Source organism: Macaca fascicularis, chromosome 19 (genome assembly GCF_037993035.2).
Source record: "Macaca fascicularis isolate 582-1 chromosome 19, T2T-MFA8v1.1".
Lineage (NCBI taxonomy): Eukaryota > Metazoa > Chordata > Mammalia > Primates > Cercopithecidae > Macaca > Macaca fascicularis.
Window position 1 is genome coordinate 39514538 of NC_088393.1, and position 12918 is coordinate 39527455.

Below are 12918 nucleotides of genomic sequence, written 5' to 3' on the forward strand. Positions count from 1 at the left end.
ATTTCACTTTCAAAATATTTAGAACTTTGACAGATATGACATTATGTTTTCATTAAAACAGCTGATTTCAAAATGCTGCTCTGTGCAGAAACGCCATAAACAGTTTATGATGAACTGCCACGCTCTTAATTAAAACAATAAATCCAGCACACAATATTTGTGCAGCCTCCGGTCTGACCTTTGCCTCTTGCTATCCACCACCAAGCCGCGGCTGCGTTCCCAACGCCAGACGTGGAAGGTTTTAAAACATGATCTGAAAGGCACTAAAGATAAAATAAGAGAAAACGTACCATTAGTCTTCGCAGTTATGATTAATTCAGTTCATATTTTACAATCTGGTTATGGAGTAAAACTGCAGACTTTACATCAAGTATTTGCCATTCACTATACCTAATGTATAAAAATGCTTGATATTTTAGAAAATGGCACCGAGCTAATTCACCACAACCCCATGAAGGACAGGAATTGAAATAATAAAAACAGAGAGTGATTCGCTATCCATCCAAAGCGAAGAGCGGATCGCACTCATTGGACGGTCAGCCTTGGACGATAAATATGTCGATTGCAGCCCGGCTTCACCACGCCATGTTTATCTCTGTGCTGTGAGATTTCAGATTAAAATATTCCCTAAATCTCTCACATCTCACATCACCCAGAGCAGGCAACAAGGGCGTTAATTACCAAGCAGTAATGACAGTAAATTTGTTTCCCTGGCCTGCAGTCACCAAGCTAACCTCCAGACTTGCCATCCCCAAGGAACGAAACGATTCTGAACTCGGGCTCACTTGCTTGCACCCCATAGAGAGAGAGCACTGGGCTGGCTGGGGGACCATTTTGCAGCCTCTCCGTGGAGGGATGCGTGGACAGCCAGCATCTGAGCTCCAGGAGAAAATGCTCCTGGCTGTCTTTGGAGCAGAGGCTTCCTGCAGGAAGGGGAGGCAGTGTCCAGGCACCTTTGAGGGCATGGAGACCTACCTCGTGATGCCCTCAGCAGGCTGGCCCCCAAGACACCTCCCCATCACACCTAACATGAGCATGTGTTCCCCATGCCCTTCCTCCAGGCTTTGTCTTACCTCCTTCTGTGTCTTTCCAGCCCTCTGTCCCCATCTGCTCCACATCCATATGACAAACACATGCACACAGTACATGGACCCATACAGACCTGGGGACAGCAAAGCCTCTGAGGCTGGGAGACCCAGGATGACAGTGAGTGGGACCCAGCTCTGCAGGTCCTTGTCTGAGTTGCAGGCAGAGTGCACCACGGTTCCAGAAAGATGGAGGAGAGGAAAGCAGTGATGGCCACGGGAGGCCTTGCAGGCTCGCAGCCCCGGACCTGGGTCCCTTCTGCCCACATTAGAAACAGTAGAACGCCAGGTGGGCCACCTCTCTCTGCGAGGGCAAGACCCCCACATTGGCCTACCTGGCTCCAGCCTTTGCTCACCTCCAAAGCCTATCATGCCTTTCCTCTCCCCTCTCCAGGACCCTTACTTCCCTCCAAGGGCCCCTTCCAGCCTACACAGCACAGTGGACTTAGAACTGTCATCGGGACCTGAGCCCTGGAGGGAACCAGTGCTACGCACCCCTGCCTGCCATGGAGCCTCTGAATCAGCTTCCAGGGAAGGCGCTGCCAGAGCCTTTCTCCCATCTGGTCCTAAAGATGTGCCTCAGCCCTTGTTTGGTTGGGGAATTCTGTCCCAGCCATCCTAGTTGTGAAAGGGCCCTGCAGGAAGGTTGGGCTCTGGGGGTCCCTGAGCATCATCCAGGGCTTCTGTGCTCCCCGGGCCCTGCCCCATATGCAACATGGCTCTCTGCCGGGGTTCTCACTCAGTGTCCTCGCTCTGTGTGTGTGTGTGTGTGTGTGTGTGTGTGTGTGTGTTCGGATGGGATCTCATTATGTTGCCCGGGCTGGTCTTGGAACTCCTGCGCTCAAGCGATCCTCCCACCCCAGCCTCCCAAAGTGATTGGATTATAGGCGTGCACCATCATGCCTGGTCAAGCCTACAGCACCCAGTATTCCCAGGCGGTCTCCCATCCAAGTACTATCAGGTCCCAACCCTGCTTAGCTTCCAAGATCAGGTAAGACCGGGCACATTCAGGGTGATATTAGGGTTATGCCTCACACTTTCAATCAAGCATCAGAGTTGGGATGGGGCCCATCCACCTCCCTGGCCTCACAAATTAAGGTACCCTAATAGCAGTTAAACCCCTCTGCCCCCCACCAACTGCCCCTACACCCAGGCACTTGGACCAGAAGGAACAGCCCCAGACCCTGGGCACCTGCCATCCCACCCCCTACATTTTCCAGCTGTGCAGCCCACCCTGGCCCACAAGGTCACACTACATGTATCCCTGGGATCACAGTGGCTCCTGTGAATATCACCATGTTTTAGAAAACTGATAGACCAGAGGAATAAAGTTGCCATCCTGAAGGCAACCAGTGAATGAGTGGCACCACGGAATTGGAATTGAAACCCACACCCAGCTGAGCGAGTGTGGCTCACACTTGTAATCCCAGTATTTTGGGAGACAGAGGCAAGAGGATCCCTTGAGGTCAGGAGTTTGAGACCAGCCTGACCAACATGGTGAAACCCCATCTCTACAAAAAATACAAAAATTAGCCAGGAGTGGTGGCGCACACCTGTGGTCCCAGCTACTCAAGAGGCTGAGGCAGGGGGATCACTTGAGTCCAAGGGGTTGAGGCTGCAGTGAGCCCTGTTCGTGCCGTTGCACTCCAGCCCGGGCAGGCAGTCTCACTGCAGCCTGAGAGTGAGACCCTTTCTCAAAGAAAAGAAACCCACATCCTCTGCCTTTAGGGCTGATGGGCCCTGATGGTAATGCCCACCACCATGCTATGCAACCCAACCCTCAGTCAGACCCTTGAGTTTCTCAAACTGAGACCCATAGATACATTCTCAGGGGTTCATGACTCCTTTTGGTAAGTTTTAATTTTTCTTTTCTTTTTTTTTTTTTTTTTTTTTTTTTGAGGCAGAGTCTCTCTCTGTTACCCAGGCTGGAGTGCAGTGGTGCGATCTCGGCTCACTGCAACCTCCACCCCTGGGTTCAAGCAACTCTCCCGTCTCAGCCTCTGGAGTAGCTGTGATTACAGGCACGCACCACCACGCCCAGCTAATTTTTGTATTTTTAGTAGAGTTGGGGTTTCACCATGTTGGCCAGGCTGGTCTCCAACTCATGACTTCAGGGGATCTGCCTGCCTTGGCCTCCCAAAGTGCTGGGATTACAGGCATGAGACACTGCACCCAGCCCGAGCAGTTATCTTTGATGTTACTCTTGTCATTGTTTTGAGGTGCCAAGAACTACACCCATATAACATGAGGAATTCAACCGATAAATGTGCATGTTCTGACCACTTCACCAACTGATTATTCCTTCATCTCCCTCCCTCTCCCCAGGCCTTCCTATTCCCTGAGACACAACAATATTGAAAACTGGCCGAGGAATAACCCTAAAATGTCCTCTAAGTGTTCAAGTGAAAGGAACAGTCACTTGTCTCTCATTTTAAATTAAGAGCTAGAAATGATTAAGTTTGGTGAAGAAAGCAGGTCGAAAGCTGAGATAGGCTGAAAGCGAGGCATCTGGTGCTAGTTAGTCAAGTTGTGAATGCAAACAAAAGTTCTTGAAAGAAATTAGAAGTGCTACTCCAGTGAATGATAAGAAAGCTAAACAGACTTATTGCTGATATGGAGAAAGTTTGAGTGGTCTGGATAGAAGATCAAACCATCCACGACATTCCCTTACGCCAAAGCCTAATCCAGAGCAAGCCCCTAACTCTCTTCAATTCTATGAAGGCTCAGCAAGGTGAGGAAGCTGCAGAAGAAAAGTTGGAAGCTAACAGAGGTTTGTTCACGGGGCTTAAGGAAGGAAGCCAACTCCATAACGTAAAAGTGCAAGGTGAAGCAGCACGTGCTGATGGCGAAGCTACAGCAAGTTATCCAGGAGATCTAAGATTACTGAGAAGATAGGCACACTAAACAATAGATTTTCTTTTTGTTTGTTTGGGGTTTTTTTGAGATGGAGTTTCACTCTTGTTGCCCAGGCTGGAGTGCAATGGCGTGATCTCGTCTCACTGTAACCTCCGCCTCCCTGGTTCAAGCCATTCTCCTGCCTCAACCTCCCAAGTAGCTGGAATTACAGGCATGGGCCACCATGCCCAGCTAATTTTGTATTTTTAGTAGAGATGGGGTTTCTCCATGTTGGTCAGGCTGGTCTCGAACTCCCCACCTCAGGTGATCCACCCACCTCAGCCTCCCAAAGTGCTAGGATTACAGGTGTGAGCCACCACGCCTGGCCTGTTTGTTTCTTTCTGAGACGGAGCCTCACTCTGTCACCGAGGCTGGAGTGCAGTAGCGTGATCTCGGCTCACTGCAACCTCCGCCTCCAGGGTTCAAGCGATTCTCCTGCCTCAGCCTCCTGAGCAGCTGGGACAACAGGTGCACGCTACCACGCCCGACTAATTTTTGTATTTTTAGTAGAGACAGGGTTTCACCATGTTGGCCGGGCTGGTCTCAAACTCCTGACCTCAAGTGATCTGCCCACCTTGGCCTCCCAAAGTGCTGGGATTACAGTCATGAGCCACTGCACCTGGCCTAAACAATAGATTTTAGATTTTCAGTGTAGATGCAATAGCCTTCTGTTGGAAGAAGATGTCATCTAGAACTTCCATAGGTAGAGAGGAGAAGTCAATGCCTGGTTTCAAAGCTTTAAAGAGAAGGCTGGCTCTTCTTAGGGGCTAATGCAGCTGGTGACTTTAAATTAAAACCAATGCTAATTTGCCATTTCCAAAATCCTAGGGTCCTTAAGAATTATGCAAAATCTACTCTGCCTATGGTCTAGAAATGGAAAAACAAAGCTGGATGACAGCACATCTGTTTATAGCATGATTTACTGAACAGTTTAAACCCATTGTTGAGAAACACTGTTCACAAAAAAAAAAAAATGTTTTTTTTTCAAGATATTGCTGTTCATTGATAATGCACCTGGTCACCCAGGAGGTCTGATGAAGATGTACGAGAAGATGAATGTTGTTTTCATGCCTGCTAACACAACATCCATTCTGCAGCCCATAGATCAAGGAGTAATTTCAACTTTCAAGTCTTATTATTGAAAAAAATACACTTCATAAGGCTATAGCTATGATTGATAGTGATTTCTCTGATGGATGTGGGCAAACTCAATTGAAAACCTTCTAGAAAGGACTCACCATTCTAGATGCCATTAAGAACATTTGTAATGCATGGGAAGTACTCAAAATGTCAACATCAACAAGAGTTTGGAAGAGGTTAATTCCAGGCTTCATAAATGACTTTGAACGGTTCAAGACTTCAGTGGAGGAAGTGATTGCTGATGTGGTGGAAATAGCAAGAGAACTAGAGTTGGAAGTGAAGCCTGAAGATGGGACTGAACTGCTGCAGTCTTATGACCAAACTTGAATGGATGAGGAGTTGCTTCTTATGGATGAGAAAAGATAGTGGTTTTTGAGATGGAATCTACTCCTGGTAAAGATGCTGTGAACATTGTTGAAATGATGACAAAGGATTTAGAATATTCCACAAAGTTAATTGATAAAGTAGTGGCAGGTTCTGAGAGATTTATTCCAATTTTGAAAGAAGTTCCACTGTGGGTAAAATGCTATTAAACAGCATTGCACACTGTGGAGAAATCTTCTGCGAAAGAAAGAATCAACTGAGGTGGCAAAGTTCACTGTTGCATCAGCCACTCCAACCTTCAGCAACCACCACTGTGACCAGTCAGCAGGCCTCAGCATCAAGGCAGGACCCCCCACCAGCAAAAAGAATATGACTTGCTGAAGGCTCAAACCATCATTAACATTTTTTAGCAATAAAGTATTTTTAATTAAGACATGTACATTGTTTTGTAGACATAATTCTATTACACACTTAATAGGCTACAGTATAGCATAAACATAACTTTTATATGCACTAAGAAACCAAAAAATTCATATGATTCTCTTTATTGTGATATTTGCTTTATTGTGGCAGTCTGGAACTGAACCTGCAATACCTCCAAGGTCTGCCTGTACACTCTTCTAATCATCAGGGACTAAAGGGATGGGAGCAGAATTAATGTGCAACTTATGCACTGGGGTTGAAGGAAGACCAAATGGAATTATAGAATTCTGTTCATGGACGTGTAAGCCCTGAGTTAGTCCAACCTCAGAGTGGGAAGAAGAGAGTCTTCAATAAGAAGACTCTCCATTGAGTCACCTCTGAGTTTATGCAAGTCCATCCAAGTGGGCAACTGGAATCTTCTCTCTGTTCTTCCTTATTCATTTCTTCTACAGTTTCCTTGGCCTCTTTCCATTCCTAGGTGTCCCCTCTGGATCCATGCCCCATGCTGGAGGGACAGCATCGGATCTTTCAGCTCCTGCATCACACTGAGGATTTTAAATATCTCAGATTCTTCAAACTGTACCAATGACACTTTCTTGCTCATCTTGACAGCTCTTAGAGAATAACTTTCATGTGTTGTTATGCCAATGAATTATCTCCTTTTTATTGGTTCCTCTGGAAGGAATGATGGAGATAAAGAAAGAAGGAGGCAAGGAAAGAAGAAATCCCTACCTTGTCACCAGTGATATCATCACTCATCGCCATTGCTGGAGCATGGCTGAAACTCCATTTCTGGGAGCTGACTGAACTTCCTTACTCAAAATCAGACTTAATCTGAAATTCAGCCTGGTGATATTGTTGGGAAACACTTCTCCCAGAGTATCTGGGTGGGGTGGAGGGACTCTCACCTCCAAGTGAAACGGATTCCCACCTCCAAGAAGAAAAGTGATGGAAGAATTGGGTCAGCTCCACCTCCACTCCACCCCCAAGATATGTAACATTACCAGTCTGGAAAGCATCCGGGTCATACTTGTCAGTTCCCAATTCATGTTGTAAATAATGGTTTCATTTCAGCGAAATAACATCATCCTTCCCATTAAAGGAATGTTGCTGTTTTAAAATGGTGCTGGTTTTGTAACATTTTTGTTTTTAATTTGTAAGCGTGGCTTGGTTTTGTAGTTTTATAAAAGCTGTAAATATAAGGAGTTTTTATCTACTTTGGTAAGATCTGTAGTCAGGACTGTTACTCTCATTTCTATTGAGGAGTGATGAGGATGAAATGAATAATGTTCAGCTCCCTGCTAGGTACATAGGAAGAACTTAGTAATTGTTACTGAATGTTGATGTTGTTTCAGAATCATGTATATTACAACAAAATAATTCAAGTTATTATTGAAGGTCTACAAATAGTGTTTGCTTGTTTGTTTGTTGTTTTTTCAGACACTGTATCTCATTCTGTTGCCCAGGCTAGAGTGCAGTGGTGTGACCATAGCTCACTGCAGCCCCAACCTTCTAGGCTTAAGCAGTCCTCCCACCTCAGCCTTCCAAGTAGCTGGGACCATAGGCGTGCACCACCATGCCTGGCGAATTTTTTGCAGTGGAGGGGAGGGGTCTTGCTATGTGGCCCAGGCTAGTCTGAAACTCCTGGCCTCAAGCAATCTTCCGGCCTTGGCCTCCCAAAACACTGGGATTACAGGTAAGACTAAGATCAGTCTTTTTTTTTTTTTTTTTTTTCTCTAGATAAGCTACATGAATCAAGCTTGAGGATGAAGGGGCTGAGCCACTGGGCCTCCAGGAGGCTGGGTCTCACTGGGGGGGAATGAGTCGGCCTAAAGAAGTAGCCATTAACTCATGAATGCCCACTACACACTGGGAGGGGTGCTGTGTAAAGACAGGAGGTGGGAAGTGCAAGAGGTTGGAAAGTGCAAGAGGGTGGAAGGAGAAGAGAAAAGCAGATTAGAGCAAAGGAAGGGCATTAAGAGCACAGAGGGAGCTTTCTCACTCATCCCCATTGTTCCAGCATGGCTGAGACCCCATTTCTGGGAGCCAGCTGAACCTCCTTACTCAAAACCAGACTTACACTGAAATTCTCTCTGCCCAGTGATACGGTTGGGAGAGCACTTCTCCTGGAGCATTTTGGTGGAGTGGGAGTTTCTCACCTCCAAGCCTTTCTACCTGCCAGGAACTCTACCTCTACTCCCTATTCATACACACCTGATGAAATTCCACCCATTCCCCCAGATTCTCATCATAAGGAGAGAGCACGTAGGTCTATTTGGAGCTGGTGTGAAAATCTCTCCCCAAAGCCAAGGCATTGGTGGATTAATATTACCATTTCTTACCCTCTCCTTCTTGGTTATCAAGACAGACCGCAGAGTGGAGGCCTAGTACCCTGGGGGGTGGCATCTGCAAGGTGGGGACTCAGTGCCGTTGAGGGTGGCATTTGCAGTGTGAGGCCCGAATGCCCTGGAGGGTGGCTTCTGCAGAGTGGAGGTTCAGTACCCCAAAAGGTGGTATCTGCAGGGTGGAGGTTCAGTGCTCTGGAGGGTGGCATCTGCAGAGTGGGGGCCCAGCACCCTGGAGGATGGTATCTGCAGGTGGAGGCTTAATGCCCTTGAGGGTGGCATCTGCAGGGTGGAGGCCCAGTGCCCTGGAAGGTGGCATCTGCAGGGTGGACGATCAATACCCTGGAAGGTGGCATCTACAGGGTGGAAACCCAATGCCCTGGAGGGTGGCATCTGCAGGGTGAAGACTCAATATCCTGGAGGGTGGCATCTGCAGTGTGGGGGCCCAATGCGCTGGAGGGTGGCATTTGAAGGGTGGAGGTTCAGTGCCTGGGAGAGTGGCATCTACAGCGTGGGGGTTCATTGCCCTGGTGGGTGGCATTTGCAGTGTGGAGGCCCAATGCCCTGGAGGGGTATTCAAGAGATCCACCCACCTCAGCATTCCAAAGTGCTGGGATTACAGGGGTAAGCCATCACACCTGGCCTTGCCAGGTGTTCTGAAAAGAAGAGATCAGGACACAGACACACTGAGGGAGACCACGTGAAGACACAAGGAGAAGACAGCCTCCTACAAGCCGAGGAGGGAGGCCGCGGAAGAAACTAACTCCCCAACACCTTGACCTGGGGCGTCCAGCCTGCAGAGCTGCCAGGAAGCACACTGCTGTTGTTTAAGCCGCCCCATCTGTGGTCATTTGTTCGGCCGCCCTAGCAGACTCATACACCTTTGGAGCCCAAAAGTCGAGAACTGACGTGAACTTCCCTGTGTTCCACTGTGCTGTCCCTTCCACCAGGCAGATCCTGCCCAGTTGGTCTAAAGAAGGTGGGCAAACGCTGAGCATCACCCCCGACCCCAGCCACCGTTCTGCCCCCTCGGACTCGCACCCCAACATTAGAGGTGGACATGACATGGATCAGCACAGGGAGCCGGTTACCTGGGCCTCCCTCAGTGCCGACGTCAGTAGGAAGGACCCGGGGCAACCCCCATTGACATAGTTTGGATATCTGTCCCCTCCAAATCTCATGTTGAGATGTGACTTCCAATGTTGGAGGTGGGCAGAGGGAGGTGTTTCGGTCATGGGGGTAGATCCCTTATGATGGCTTAGTGCCTTTCCCACGGTCATGAGTGAGTTCTCACTCTGTTAGTTCACGCGAGAGCTGGTTGTTTAAAGGCGCCTCCTCCTCCTCTCTCTCTGGCTCCCTCTCCTGCCACGTGACATTGGCCTGATCTGCCTTCACCCTCCACCGTGATAGGAAGCTTCGTGAGGTCCTCACCAGATGCAGATCAGGCCCCATGCTTCTTGTAAAGCCTGCAGAATCTGAGGTATTCCTTTTTAGCAGCACAAAACAAACTAATTCGTGCATGCATCTGCACTGGGTTGGTACTTTGTGGTGTACTTTCCACTGTCTGCCCAGGCACAGAGCAATGCTGGGTGCTGGCCCCTCAGTGACTGTGAATTCCTGTAGGTGGCCAGCCTGGCTCCACAGCCTCCCCAGAGCAGCCCACCATACCTCCCCACACCACCCGTGTACCCAGGGACACCCACCTCCCGGTCACTTACGCCACTGCAGTGCTGGGCCCTGTGGTGCAGGGCGGGAGGGCCAGAGGCATGGGTGGGAGCATAAGAACTCCTGGGGCTCAGCTTGGCTTTACAAGGGGACAAATGGACCATTTCATTTCCCTAAGTAGCCTTCCAGGAACACTTCCACACGGGGCTATAAAAGAAGGTTTAGAACGAGGAACTTTTAGAGGGGCTTTTATCTCTGTGAGTGTCTATTGAGTTTTATACCCCTTCAGGGTATCTGATGACTGTGGGCGGAGTGGGAAAAGGCCTCTCATTAAATGCACGAAGGAAGGAATGACCAGAAATGCCAGAAATGCGTTGGACTCTTTGCTCTCTGGCTTTCAGGTAATTATTGGGAGTTTTAAAACTCAGCTCCCGGCCGGGCGCCGTGGCTCAAGCCTGTAATCCCAGCACTTTGGGAGGCCGAGACGGGCGGATCACGAGGTCAGGAGATCGAGACCATCCTGGCTGACACAGTGAAACCCCGTCTCTACTAAAAAATACAAAAAAAAAAAAACTAGCCGGGCGAGGTGGCGGGCGCCTGTAGTCCCAGCTACTCGGGAGGCTGAGGCAGGAGAATGGCGTGAACCCAGGAGGCGGAGCTTGCAGTGAGCCAAGATCACGCCACTGCACTCCAGCCTGGGAGGCAGAGCGAGACTCTGTCTCAAAAAAAAAAAAAAAAAAAAAAAAAAAACTCAGCTCCCATGGGAGAGCAGGCAGGAGAATCAAGAGCAGCACCCTCTGGCTGCTGATGGTGATCTGGGTCCTAGGGGAGGTCCAGGCAGCGGCCTGCAGCGTCCCACCCCTGCCAAGGCCTCCTGAGGGCCACGATGGGCAGAGACAAGGAGCTGACCCACTGGAGGGGGCATGCCATGTGCACCTGCAGGCATGCAAGCCCCACAGACACCTGCACACACACACACACACACACACACAGAGCATGCTTGCAGTCACTCCCAGGACCAGGGTCACCCACAGGGACCTGGAAACATCCATCCCCCCTTCCTTGGACCTTCTCTTCCCTGGTCAACAGGCCTGCACCCAATTCTACCCCCTAGGCCCTCCTTTCACTCCTCACCTCCCTCCCATTCTCTCTCTCTTCCCATCCTCGTAGTGACAACAGGCCATTTTCAGAAAAGGTGGCCAGGGGGCAGCGCCATTGCTTCTGGCCACCACCTGCTGAGCACATCTGGGGACAAGCTGCAGTAGCCCTCCTGGGACCCAGGTCACTGGATTCCATGAGGCCGGGCCTGACGCCAGTGGCCAAGTGAGGGATGGCAGGCCTGAGAGCGAAGGGCAGTTTAGAACCCAGCTCTCACCTCCCTCCCTTCCAACTTAACAGCCAGCCACACCCTCAGGCTCTGGAAGGGAGTACAGCTGGGTACACAATGAGCTCAGGTGCCCCCAGGTCCCTGCACATTTCCCCACTTGCCTCAGAACATCCCCTCCACTGCCATCCGTGTGTTAATGCCAAACCATGGGCTCCAAGGCCCCAGTGTAGAAGCATGGGTTAGAGTAGGCTTAGAGCAGCAGAGCCCAGCCAAGCAGTCACACTAGCTCTGTAGGCCACCCAGTCAGTACTCGCCAGAGCCAGGCACAGTAGCATGTTCTTGGGAACGCGGGCTGGAGAGCTCTGACTCCAGTTTTTGCGCTACCTGCCCACTGACTCTAAGTCTTGGTTTCCTCATCTGTACAATGGGAGAGAATCACCGAAGTAAGTCACTTCGCAGGCCTGTTGTAAGAGCAGACAACACACTGCATAGGAAGTGCTGGGCACCACGCCTGGCCCACGATTTGGCTCTCAACTCCAACCATCACCATCTTGGCTATTTTCCTGGCTACCACTTTCCTACTAACACTGCATATCCTACCCAATGTAAACAACCGCCCAGTGACCCGCAAAAGGCTCAGGCTTGTCCAAGAGCCAAGCAATCTACATTTTCCCACCAACCTGCAGGGACAAGCAACAAAAGCATTGGCCTACGCTCAGCTCCGTAGCCCCCACCCACAGGACTCCAGTAGCATCTGACCCAGGGCCTGGCTGGGCCCCATCTGTCTGGAAGTCTTACCCGGTTCTTTCTCTCACTCCAAGGCCTCCAGATAACCGTGGAGGCCAAGACAGCCAGAGCCGAGCTCGAGAAATCGTTCGGTGCTGACGAGGAAGGACGCTGGCATTCCCAAGTCTATTTCCATCTCGGGACTCAGAAATTTTCCAGAGACACTCTTCGCACGGCGGTGAAGGCAGGTGCTTGCCAGAACAGTGCCCACACCCCCTGCTCCTAAAACCCTGCACCCCGACCCCCCAGCGAACACAGGTTGTAACTTCAAAAATCAGGAAACGGAACATTGCTAATTCTCACGGCAGCATTAACTCATTCGCTTGCACATATGGGGTACTTGGATCCCAGTAGGTCTTCTATATATATAACTTATTATACAGTAGGTGCAACTTGGGAGAATTAATGTTGCTATAGGAACATTCGGATCAAGGCTGGCTTCCAGAGGGAAGAGAGAAAAAATAAGTTTTCCTCTTCAGTGTACTTCTCTGTTTTGAGTTTCAGAGAGGAAGGAGCGGTGTAATCAAGTCAGATGAGGCAAGGAGGGGCTTCCCCTAGTGGTTTGGGGAAGGTGAGAATTCCTGGAAGCTGCTCGCTGGGGAGAGAAGACAGAAAAGCTCAGAGCATGAGCCAAGTGTCTTTGTGGCTAAGCAGACCAGGAAAGGGACTTCAGGGGCCAGATCCCCCAGCCCTGGCCAGCAGCTCCAGGCACCAAAGCTGGAACATAGTCTTGGGGTGACCTTCCCTGAGAACGGATTGAAAGCCACCTAAAAAACAGAATCCTGTGCGCTCAATCCTCCAGCCCCACACCACTACGTCTCATTCCTCCCAACTTTCCATCCTTCCCAGCGATGAGGTAAAAGCAAAGCGGAAATTGCGGGTGAGTTTTGTGACCATTGGGAGGACCCATACCTGGCTGAAAGTCTTA

General features: G+C 49.8%; 1 long non-coding RNA gene across 1 annotated transcript in view; it reads right to left on the reverse strand.

Moving 5' to 3' along the window:
- Positions 1–12328, reverse strand: part of LOC123570307 (uncharacterized) — a 32453-nt gene extending 20125 nt beyond the window's left edge. Inside the window, exons 1-2 of the long non-coding RNA XR_006694390.2 lie at positions 12003–12328; positions 179–263 (exon numbers count right to left, since the gene is read on the reverse strand). This is a non-coding gene — a long non-coding RNA (uncharacterized lncRNA). The remainder of the gene's footprint in view (positions 1–178; positions 264–12002) is intronic.
- Positions 12329–12918: the final 590 nt, after the last annotated feature.